Genomic DNA, 9,833 nt, shown 5'->3' on the forward strand with positions numbered 1-9,833 from the left:
CATGATACGATCTTACATTTTTCTATTTTTTCCATTTAGAGGATAAGTGTATTAAGCTATAGGGACGGGGGTTGGGGGAGAGAGAGACAGGGAGGGGAGAGAGGAGAGAAAAAAAAAAAAAAAAAAAAACCCATCTTAAAGGGAGGTCCTTTCTTTTAAAACTGTCACACACGTGAGGGGGAAGAATCCCATAACTCTTGTCTATCAAAGGACAAGAGTCTACCCTATTGGAAGTCTGCATTCCTAAACATTCTTTTGTTAAGTTTTAAAGTTTGTTACACTTCTACATTCTGTTGTTGGTCTAAGGAGTCAAGTGTTTTAAAAAAAATTTCAGCCGAAGTGGTTTCTTCGAACCAATGTGATTCTCCATTTACTATGACCTTAAGTTTGTGGGGGTAAATTATCATTGCTCGGTGGCCTTTTTGAATAAATTTAGAGCAAACAGGGGCAAGCTCCCTTCTTTTTGCTGCTGTATCAGCAGAGAAGTCCTGAAATAATAAGATTGTAGCCCCTTTAAATGTTATCGGTTGCTGCTTACGATAATAGTGAAGTAATGCAATTTTGTCCTGGTAATTTAATAATTTTGCTAAAATTGGCCTAGGTCTATTTCTACCTTTATTTTCTGTATAGGGAGAGCCTAGTCTGTGTGCTCTTTCAACTAGTATAGGTTGATGTGTGGTTGGTATTTTAAGGATTTTAGGTAGTGACTCTGAGATAAAAGAGAGAAGGTTCTCATTTTGATGTTCTTCTGGAAGACCAATAATTCTTATGTTGTTCCTTCTGGAACGATTCTCTAAGTCTTCCAGTTTATTTTGGATTTTTTGTATATTAGTTTCTGTTGTTTCAATTTTTGAACTATGTATGTTTGTAGTATCTTCTAAATCAGACACCCTCTGTTCCACTTCTTGTAGTCTAACAGAGAACTGCCGTATTTCTTGTGTTAACAAAAGAATATCCTGTTTTAATTCAGTTTTAAGAGCATCAAGTTTAGGGGTGAGGGCATCTGAAATACTAGTAACCAGGTTTTGAATGTTAGTTACTTCTTGAGTCAGTGGTGCGTTAGGAAATATTAGTTGTGTATCGGTAATGTTTTCCTGTGTAGTCTTCGCTTTCCTATCCCTCTGTCTGGCTGCCATGGCTGGAGAAGTGATCTTGTGTGGGGTGTGTAAAAATTTATCCATGTGGCGAAATTTGTATACAGTGTAAAGAAAGGAGTGATTAGAGTGCTCTGTGGAGGTAAGGGAACCAGCCAAGTGTAAGGTTTAGGAGGTACTTAGACCTCAGGGAGAATAGTGAGGATCAAGAGGGGGGGTGAGACAAGTGAGGAAGAGAAAAAAAAAAAAAAAAAAAAAAAAAATTATTAAATTAGGTGAAGGTAAAGTGTCTATGGAGAGTGAAACAAATTAGTTATGTGAGAAATCCAGCCATGGGGGTGGGTATGAGGGAGCATGTAATTTTAAACAACTTTCCAATTTACTTTTATTACCAATTTTGCTTTGTTCTCTTGGTATTCTTAGTTGAAAGCTAAATCTAGGAGGTTCATGTGCTAATTTCTTAGACCTTGAAGACTGCCTCTAATCGGAAAGCATTTTGACAGTTTTTCACCACTAGAGGGTGTTAGTTCATGTGTTTCATATAGATAACATTGAGCTCTGGCACGTGAAGCTCCTAAGAGCAAGCACTGATTGGCTAAAAATGCATGTCTGTCAAAACAACTGAAATAAGGGGGCAGTTTGCAGAGGCATAGATACAAGGTAATCACAGAGGTAAAAAGTATATTATTATAACTGTGTTGGTTATGCAAAATTGGGGAATGGGTAATAAAGGGATTATCTACCTTTTTAAACAACAAAAATTCTGGTGTTTACTGCCCCTTTGAGACACTCTCAACTATGGTTTGGCACTTTATGTAGTTATATAAAGTTCTAAATATATGTATTGTACTTATATTTGCCATGATTCAGGTTTCAGTATATTATTATATTGCGTCATTTTTGGTGCAAGATTTTTTTGGCGCGAAGTTACGTTCGATGATGCAAATTCATAATTTCTGGCATCTTTGTTGACGCCGAGTCCTTTCACAAGGATGCGTCTTCAATGACGCAAGTGTGTCATTTCCGAATGTTGTTAGCGTCAAAACATTTTCTCTGTTTGTGCGTCATACTTGGCGCCAAATATTTTCATTATTTTAAACCTCATTCCTATATGCCTCTTGCCTTTTTTTTTTCTCTATCAGGGCTATGCTGTTTGCATTTTTTTCCCATTCCTGAAACTGCCATATAACTATAAGGAAATTGATCATTTTGCTTTATATGTTGTTTTTTCTCTTACATTTGCAAGATGTCTCAATCTGATCCTGTCTCAGAAATCACTGTTGGAACCCTGCTGACTGATAACAGTTCTACAAAAGCTAAGTACATTTGTTGTAATCTTGCGGAGATTATATCTCCAGATGTGGTTTGTAATAAGTTGTCATGATAAACTTTTACATGCATAGAATGTGTCCATCAGTAATAGTACATTGCCTGTTGTTGTTCCTTTAACATCTAATGTACAAGATATACCTGTGAATTTATTAGAATTTATTGCTGATTCTATTCAGAAGGCTTTGTCTGCCATTCCGCCTTCTAATAAATGTAAAGGTCTTTTAAAACTTCTCATAAAGTTGATGAAATTTCAAATGACCGACAACATACTAAATTATCCTCCTCTGATGAGGATCTGATTCAGAAGATCCTTCCTCAGATATTGACACTGACAAATCTACTTATTTATTTAAAATGGAGTACATTGTTATTATTATTATCATCATTTATTTGTATAAGCGCAAAAATGGTCCTCAGCACTCAATATTTATCTTAGAAACACTTTATTTACATAGAAAAGTGACGTTTCAGGGTCGCAGCCCCTTATTCATGCTTTATACCTGAACAATGACAAAGTGACTCTTTAAATACATTCATTTTGGCGTCCTTGCACCCAAACTGTGGGAATAACTCCCTCTAGTGTCTGCCTACCGATACTACACTTGTTAAAAAATTCAACAATACTAAAATCTAACTGATATTTTTAACAATCTCTACCTTAATCTATAACTTTAACCTCATACCATTTTATTAAGTTAAAGAGAATTATAACGTTTAAAAATGCTACTAAGTTCCCTACCATTACTTGATGTGTGGAAATCATTATATGTCTTATAATTCTTTTTAACTTAATAAAATGGTATGAGGTTAAAGTTATAGATTAAGGTATACGATGGATTGATAAAAATATCAGTTAGGTTTTAGTATTGTTGAATTTTTTAACAAGTGTAGTATTGGTAGGCAGACACTAGAGGGAGTTATTCCCACAGTTTGGGTGCAAGGGCGCCAAAATTAATGTATTTAAAGATTCACTTTGTCATTGTTAAGGTATAAAGCATGAATAAGGGGCTGCAACCCCGAAACATCGCTTTTCTATATGAATAAATTGTTTCTAAGATAAATATTGAGTGCTGAGGACCATTTTTGGGCATTTACTGTTTATATAAGGACTTGGCAGTGTCCTTAGGTCTTTCGTGCACTCCTCCTACAGTGTGCTGTTCCTATTTGACTTTTTAATCATTTATTTGTATAGCGCCACCAAATTCCGTAGCGCTGGGTACAGTGATAGGGGTATACAATGACAAAGATTTGTGATAAAATACAAAAACATAACAAAACTAAACAAATCTAGTACAGGAGGAAGAGGGCCCTGCTCTGGAGAGCTCACAGTCTATAGGTTTAGGGTATGCAAAACAATGGAACCTGGCTAACAGAAAGCAGACTTCACAAATCTTCATCAACCTCTCGGTCCAGGGACATCCATAAAGGGAAAACACACACTGGTCAGTAAACTTAAAAACAGGATCTTTATTGGAGTGTATAAAAACCAAATTGGAGACAAGGCTCCATTAAACAGGAAAAAAGGCTACAGCGTGACTGACTGCAGACATGTTTCGCGTGTGTCCACATGCTTGTTCACTGCTGTCTGTCAGCTGTACAATTTGCCTCTATTTAAAGAGGCCTGTCTCAATTAAAACCAAATTTGCAGTTAACCCTTTCCTTTCTAATTTAATTGATAGTACACAAAATCAGATTAAAGACAAAGTCAGTTACAGAGATCATATACATATTCATAATTAACACTGGAAAGACTAAGGAATTCTATGTAAATTGATATTTTATGTTTCAAACTTTGTGAGATGAAAAAAATCTTTATATTTTCTACAGATATACCTTGTTGATGGTTTATTACTTAAATTGTTAAATAAATAAATTAACATCGCTCTCCTTATTGATACCATTAGGGTGACTGGTTTTTAACTCAAAAATCCATTTGGCTTCTATGAAACTGAGTCTATATTCTCTATCTCCCCCTCTTTTATGTTTCATTATGTAATCAATTGCCTGTATGCTAAGCAATGAAGCATCCCCTTGATGCATATTTTTAAAGTGTCTTGAGACAGGTGTATCCCTATCTGGGTCCTCAATGTCTCTTATATGTTCTAGAGCCCTATCTTTGACACAACGTTTTGTTCTACCAACGTATTGGATCTGGCACCCCCTACAGGTCAAGAGATATATGACATATGTTGATTTGCAATTTAGATTAAATTTGATGTCATATTCATGACCTGTTACTGTAGATTTAAATTTTGTTCCCTCTTTTACATAGTCGCATGTTTTGCATCTCTGTGCTTTGCATTTAAAGAATCCTAATCTATTAGGTAACCATGTTTTCTTATGTACAAGGGGTAAATCAGACGGGGCTACCATATTTCCAATGGTAAGGCCCTTTCTTGACACAAATTTGCAACCTTCTCTTGTGATCTCTTCTAAACCTGAGTCTACAGCTAGAATAGGTAAACTTTCCTTTATGATGCTGCAAATTTTATTAAACTCCAGACTGTAGGGGGTGCTAAAGACAATTTTATTTTTTGTGGTTTTTTCCTTTTTATATTTGTCTCCATACTGGTTTTTGTATTTTAAAAGATTTTCCCTAGGTATTCTGTCTACCTCCTCTTTTGTTCTTTTTAATAGTGACTCTGGATACCCTCTTTCTAATAATCTATTTTCCAAGATTTTGCATTGAGTATCATAGTTTTGTTCATTAGAACATATTCGTCTAGTTCTCAGGAACTGACCTTTTGGAATTGCATTCTTGACGTGTCCAGGGTGACACGATTTATAATTTAAAATTGTATTGCCACCTGTAGGTTTCCTATATACTGTAGTATTTATTACATTTACTTCTGGATCCACCACCAACTCCAAATCCAAAAATTTGATGGTGGTCTTGTTATACTCAGCTGTAAATTTTAAATTCATATCATTGGAGTTAATGTTTCCAATGAAGTTTTGTATGGATGTTTCATCTCCATTCCACACCACCAACAAGTCGTCAATGTACCTTCCATAGTATACAAAATGTTCCTTGAAGGGATTGCCATCTCCATAGACGTGGCAGGCCTCCCACCAACCCATAAACAGGTTGGCATAAACATTGACGACTTGTTGGTGGTGTGGAATGGAGATGAAACATCCATACAAAACTTCATTGGGAACATTAACTCCAATGATATGAATTTAAAATTTACAGCTGAGTATAACAAGACCACCATCAAATTTTTGGATTTGGAGTTGGTGGTGGATCCAGAAGTAAATGTAATAAATACTAGAGTATATAGGAAACCTACAGGTGGCAATACAATTTTAAATTATAAATCGTGTCACCCTGGACACGTCAAGAAGGCAATTCCAAAAGGTCAGTTCCTGAGAACTAGACGAATATGTTCTAATGAACAAAACTATGATACTCAATGCAAAATCTTGGAAAATAGATTATTAGAAAGAGGGTATCCAGAGTCACTATTAAAAAAAACAAAAGAGGAGGTAGACAGAATACCTAGGGAAAATCTTTTAAAATACAAAAACAAGTATGGAGACAAATATAAAAAGTAAAAAACCACAAAAAATAAAATTGTCTTTAGCACCTCCTACAGTCTGGAGTTTAATAAAATTTGCAGCATCATAAAGGAAAGTTTACCTATTCTAGCTGTAGACTCAGGTTTAGAAGAGATCACAAGAGAAGGTTGCAAATTTGTGTCAAGAAAGGGCCTTACCATTGGAAATATGGTAGCCCCGTCTGATTTACCCCTTGTACATAAGAAAACATGGTTACCTAATAGATTAGGATTCTTTAAATGCAAAGCACAGAGATGCAAAACATGCGACTATGTAAAAGAGGGAACAAAATTTAAATCTACAGTAACAGGTCGTGAATATGACATCAAATTTAATCTAAATTGCAAATCAACATATGTCATATATCTCTTGACCTGTAGGGGGTGCCAGATCCAATACGTTGGTAGAACAAAACATTGTGTCAAAGATAGGGCTCTAGAACATATAAGAGACATTGAGGACCCAGATAGGGATACACCTGTCTCAAGACACTTTAAAAATATGCATCAGGGGGATGCTTCATTGCTTAGCATACAGGCAATTGATTACGTAATGAAACATAAAAGAGGGGGAGATAGAGAATATAGACTCAATTTCAGAGAAGCCAAATGGATTTTTGAGTTAAAAACCAGTCACCCTAATGGTATCAATAAGGAGAGCGATGTTAATTTATTTATTTAACAATTTAAGTAATAAACCATCAACAAGGTATATCTGTAGAAAATATAAAGAGTTTTTTCATCTCACAAAGTTTGAAACATAAAATATCAATTTACATAGAGTTCCTTAGTCTTTCCAGTGTTAATTATGAATATGTATATGATCTCTGTAACTGACTTTGTCTTTCATCTGATTTTGTGTACTATCAATCAAATTAGAAAGGAAAGGGTTAACTGCAAATTTGGTTTTAATTGAGACAGGCCTCTTTAAATAGAGGCAAATTGTACAGCTGACAGACAGCAGTGAACAAGCGTGTGGACACACGCGAAACATGTCTGCAGTCAGTCACGCTGTAGCCATTTTTCCTGTTTAATGGAGCCTTGTCTCCAATTTTGTTTTTATACACTCCAATAAAGATCCTGTTTTTAAGTTTACTGACCGTTGTGTGTTTTCCCTTTATGGATGTCCCTGGACCGAGAGGTTGGTGAAGATTTGTGAAGTCTGCTTTCTGTTAGCCAGGTTCCATTGTTTTGCATACATGTCACAAGTATACGCCGGAAGCGAAGGCGTTAGGACCAGAGCTTCAGGAAGCATCACCGGACGAAGGACACGTGCCTACGCTGAAGCGAACGCAGCCTGAAGGCACAGATCCCTGGAAGTGGTAAGCGCCAACCTTCTTTTTTCTTTCTTTGCTATAGGTTTAGGGTGCAGAGACATAAGGTTGGGGTAGCTTGTTACATTGGTTGTATATGCAGCAGTGAGTCAGGCAGTTCATGTACATGTATTAGTTTGGTTTGGATGTGGGGTGGAGGAGAGATGGTAAGCCTCTCTGAATAGGTGAGTTTTCAAGGAGCGTCTGAAGCTATACAAGGTTTAAGACAGTCTAATGGAGTGGGGTAGAGAGTTCCAGAGGACAGGAGCAGCATGTGCAAAGTCTTGGAGGTGGGCGTGGGATGTATAGATAACAGGAGTGTAGAGACGTAGGTCAGAGGTTGATCAAAGAGGACGGGATGGGGAATATTTCATGATGAGAGAGGAAATATAGTTGGGAGTTAGACTGTTGAGTGCTTTGTAGGTTAGGGTTAATACTTGTATTATTCTTTTGTATTCTGGAGTGTATGGGGATCCAGTGTAGAGACTGGCAGAGCGGAGCAGCTGATGTAGATCGTCAACATGGCCTAATATTGCCCATACAAGATATAATAACAGCACAAGGGAATGTGAATACACACAAACATAAAGCACCCAGTTGGTGCTAGTAGAGCAGGCTGAAAACTTCACAGTGGTCCAGCACAATGAATCCTTGACACAGAGACAGTCCTGATTCCTCTGGAAATCCAATATTCAAGTTCCTATGGGTGTATGAGAAAACAAACCAACATGGTCCAATATCGTCAGGACAAGGAGATATTAGCCCCAAATAAATGCACTTACTAGAGGGTAAGCACCTGCAGGTGCAAATACAGCAAACTGGAACCAAATCATCGCCCAGTAGACTATAATACGACAATCCTCAGCATGGACCAGGAACAGTAGAAAATTATCACAAAGGGTGATACAAACCACAAAAGCAAGTGTATATAAAAATTTTTAAAAGTCTTTATTAACACAGCGACGCATTTCTCAGCCTATAACAAACATTGTAATACACTTGCTATTTAACAAAAAACTAAAAAGCATACTATTGTGATTGGATAATCAGTTAAGTTGCTGCACCTGTCTGTAATCACCTTTGTATGGTTGTTTAGGTAACCATTATAAACACATGTAGATAGAATGGTATCTGACATTATCATATCTCATTGTGGTACAATATACATCAAACATATAATAAAAAGTGGCATAATGCATAATAAATGTACTGAAGTAAAAATATATATATAACCTCTTATGTTTAGTTCATCTCAGTATCCTGTTTTTTAGTTTTTTGTTAAATAGCAAATGTATTAAAATGTTTGTTATAGCCTGATGAAACAGCCCTGAGTAGGCTGAGAAACGCATCGCTGTGTTAATAAAGACTTTTTAATTTTTTATATACACTTGCTTTTGTGGTTTGTATCACCCTTTGTGATAATTTTCTACTGTTCCTGGTCCATGCTGAGGATTGTCGTATTATAGTCTACTGGGCGACGATTTGGTTCCAGTTTGCTGTATTTGCACCTGCAGGTGCTTACCCTCTAGTAAGTGCATTTATTTGGGGCTAATATCTCCTTGTCCTGACGATATTGGACCATGTTGGTTTGTTTTCTCATACACCCATAGGAACTTGAATATTGGATTTCCAGAGGAATCAGGACTGTCTCTGTGTCAAGGATTCAGTGTGCTGGACCACTGTGAAGTTTTCAGCCTGCTCTACTAGCACCAACTGGGTGCTTTATGTTTGTGAGTATTCACATTCCCTTGTGCTGTTATTATACCTTGTATGGGCGATATTAGGCCATGTTGGCGCCTCTGTTTTTTATTCTTTTTTAGATTCTATACATCAGGATAGCCATCCTTTGACAGAGTGCAGCCTAAACGTCTGGATCATCAACACTTTGGTTACAAAGACTATCACAGTTATTTCTGATTTTATGTTTTTTAATTTTCTTTTATATTGTTAATACTGACAATATTATTGTTTGATATTAATATTGCTTTTTACTGATTTTTATGCTTTCATTATCTATCTGACATTATAGCTATATATTTGTTGTCATCCACCTTTGCTAGGGTTGTTAGTATATCTAATGGTACAATCCTGTATCTACCAGACATATATTTATCCACCCTTTCATTTTAAATTCAAAGTTGTTACTGAGGAAGTGCCCCCTAAGGGCGTGGTGTGTTTGTTGCACACACACCACTCTCTCTAGATGTAGATCGTCGACTTAGGTGGATGAGTCTAGCAGATTGCAGGGAGGAGAGGCAGTGTTTTGGAAGGCCATTTAGGAGTAGATTGCAATAATCAATGCATGACAAAAATGAGGGAATGAATAAGTATTTTTGTAGTTTTTTGAGTAAGGAAGGGACGAATTCTGGAAATGTTGTGTAGGTGTGAATGGCAGGATTTGGTAAGCGCTTGTAAATGTGGGTTGAATGTGAGTTCTGAGTCTCGTGTGACCCCAAGACAGCGGACCTGGGGGGAGGTGTTGAGTATAGAGTCTCCAACCATCAAAGAAATGTCAGGTGTTGAATGTCTCGAAG

The sequence above is a fragment of the Bombina bombina genome, chromosome 2 (genome assembly GCF_027579735.1).
Source record: "Bombina bombina isolate aBomBom1 chromosome 2, aBomBom1.pri, whole genome shotgun sequence".
In the NCBI taxonomy this organism is placed as follows: domain Eukaryota; kingdom Metazoa; phylum Chordata; class Amphibia; order Anura; family Bombinatoridae; genus Bombina; species Bombina bombina.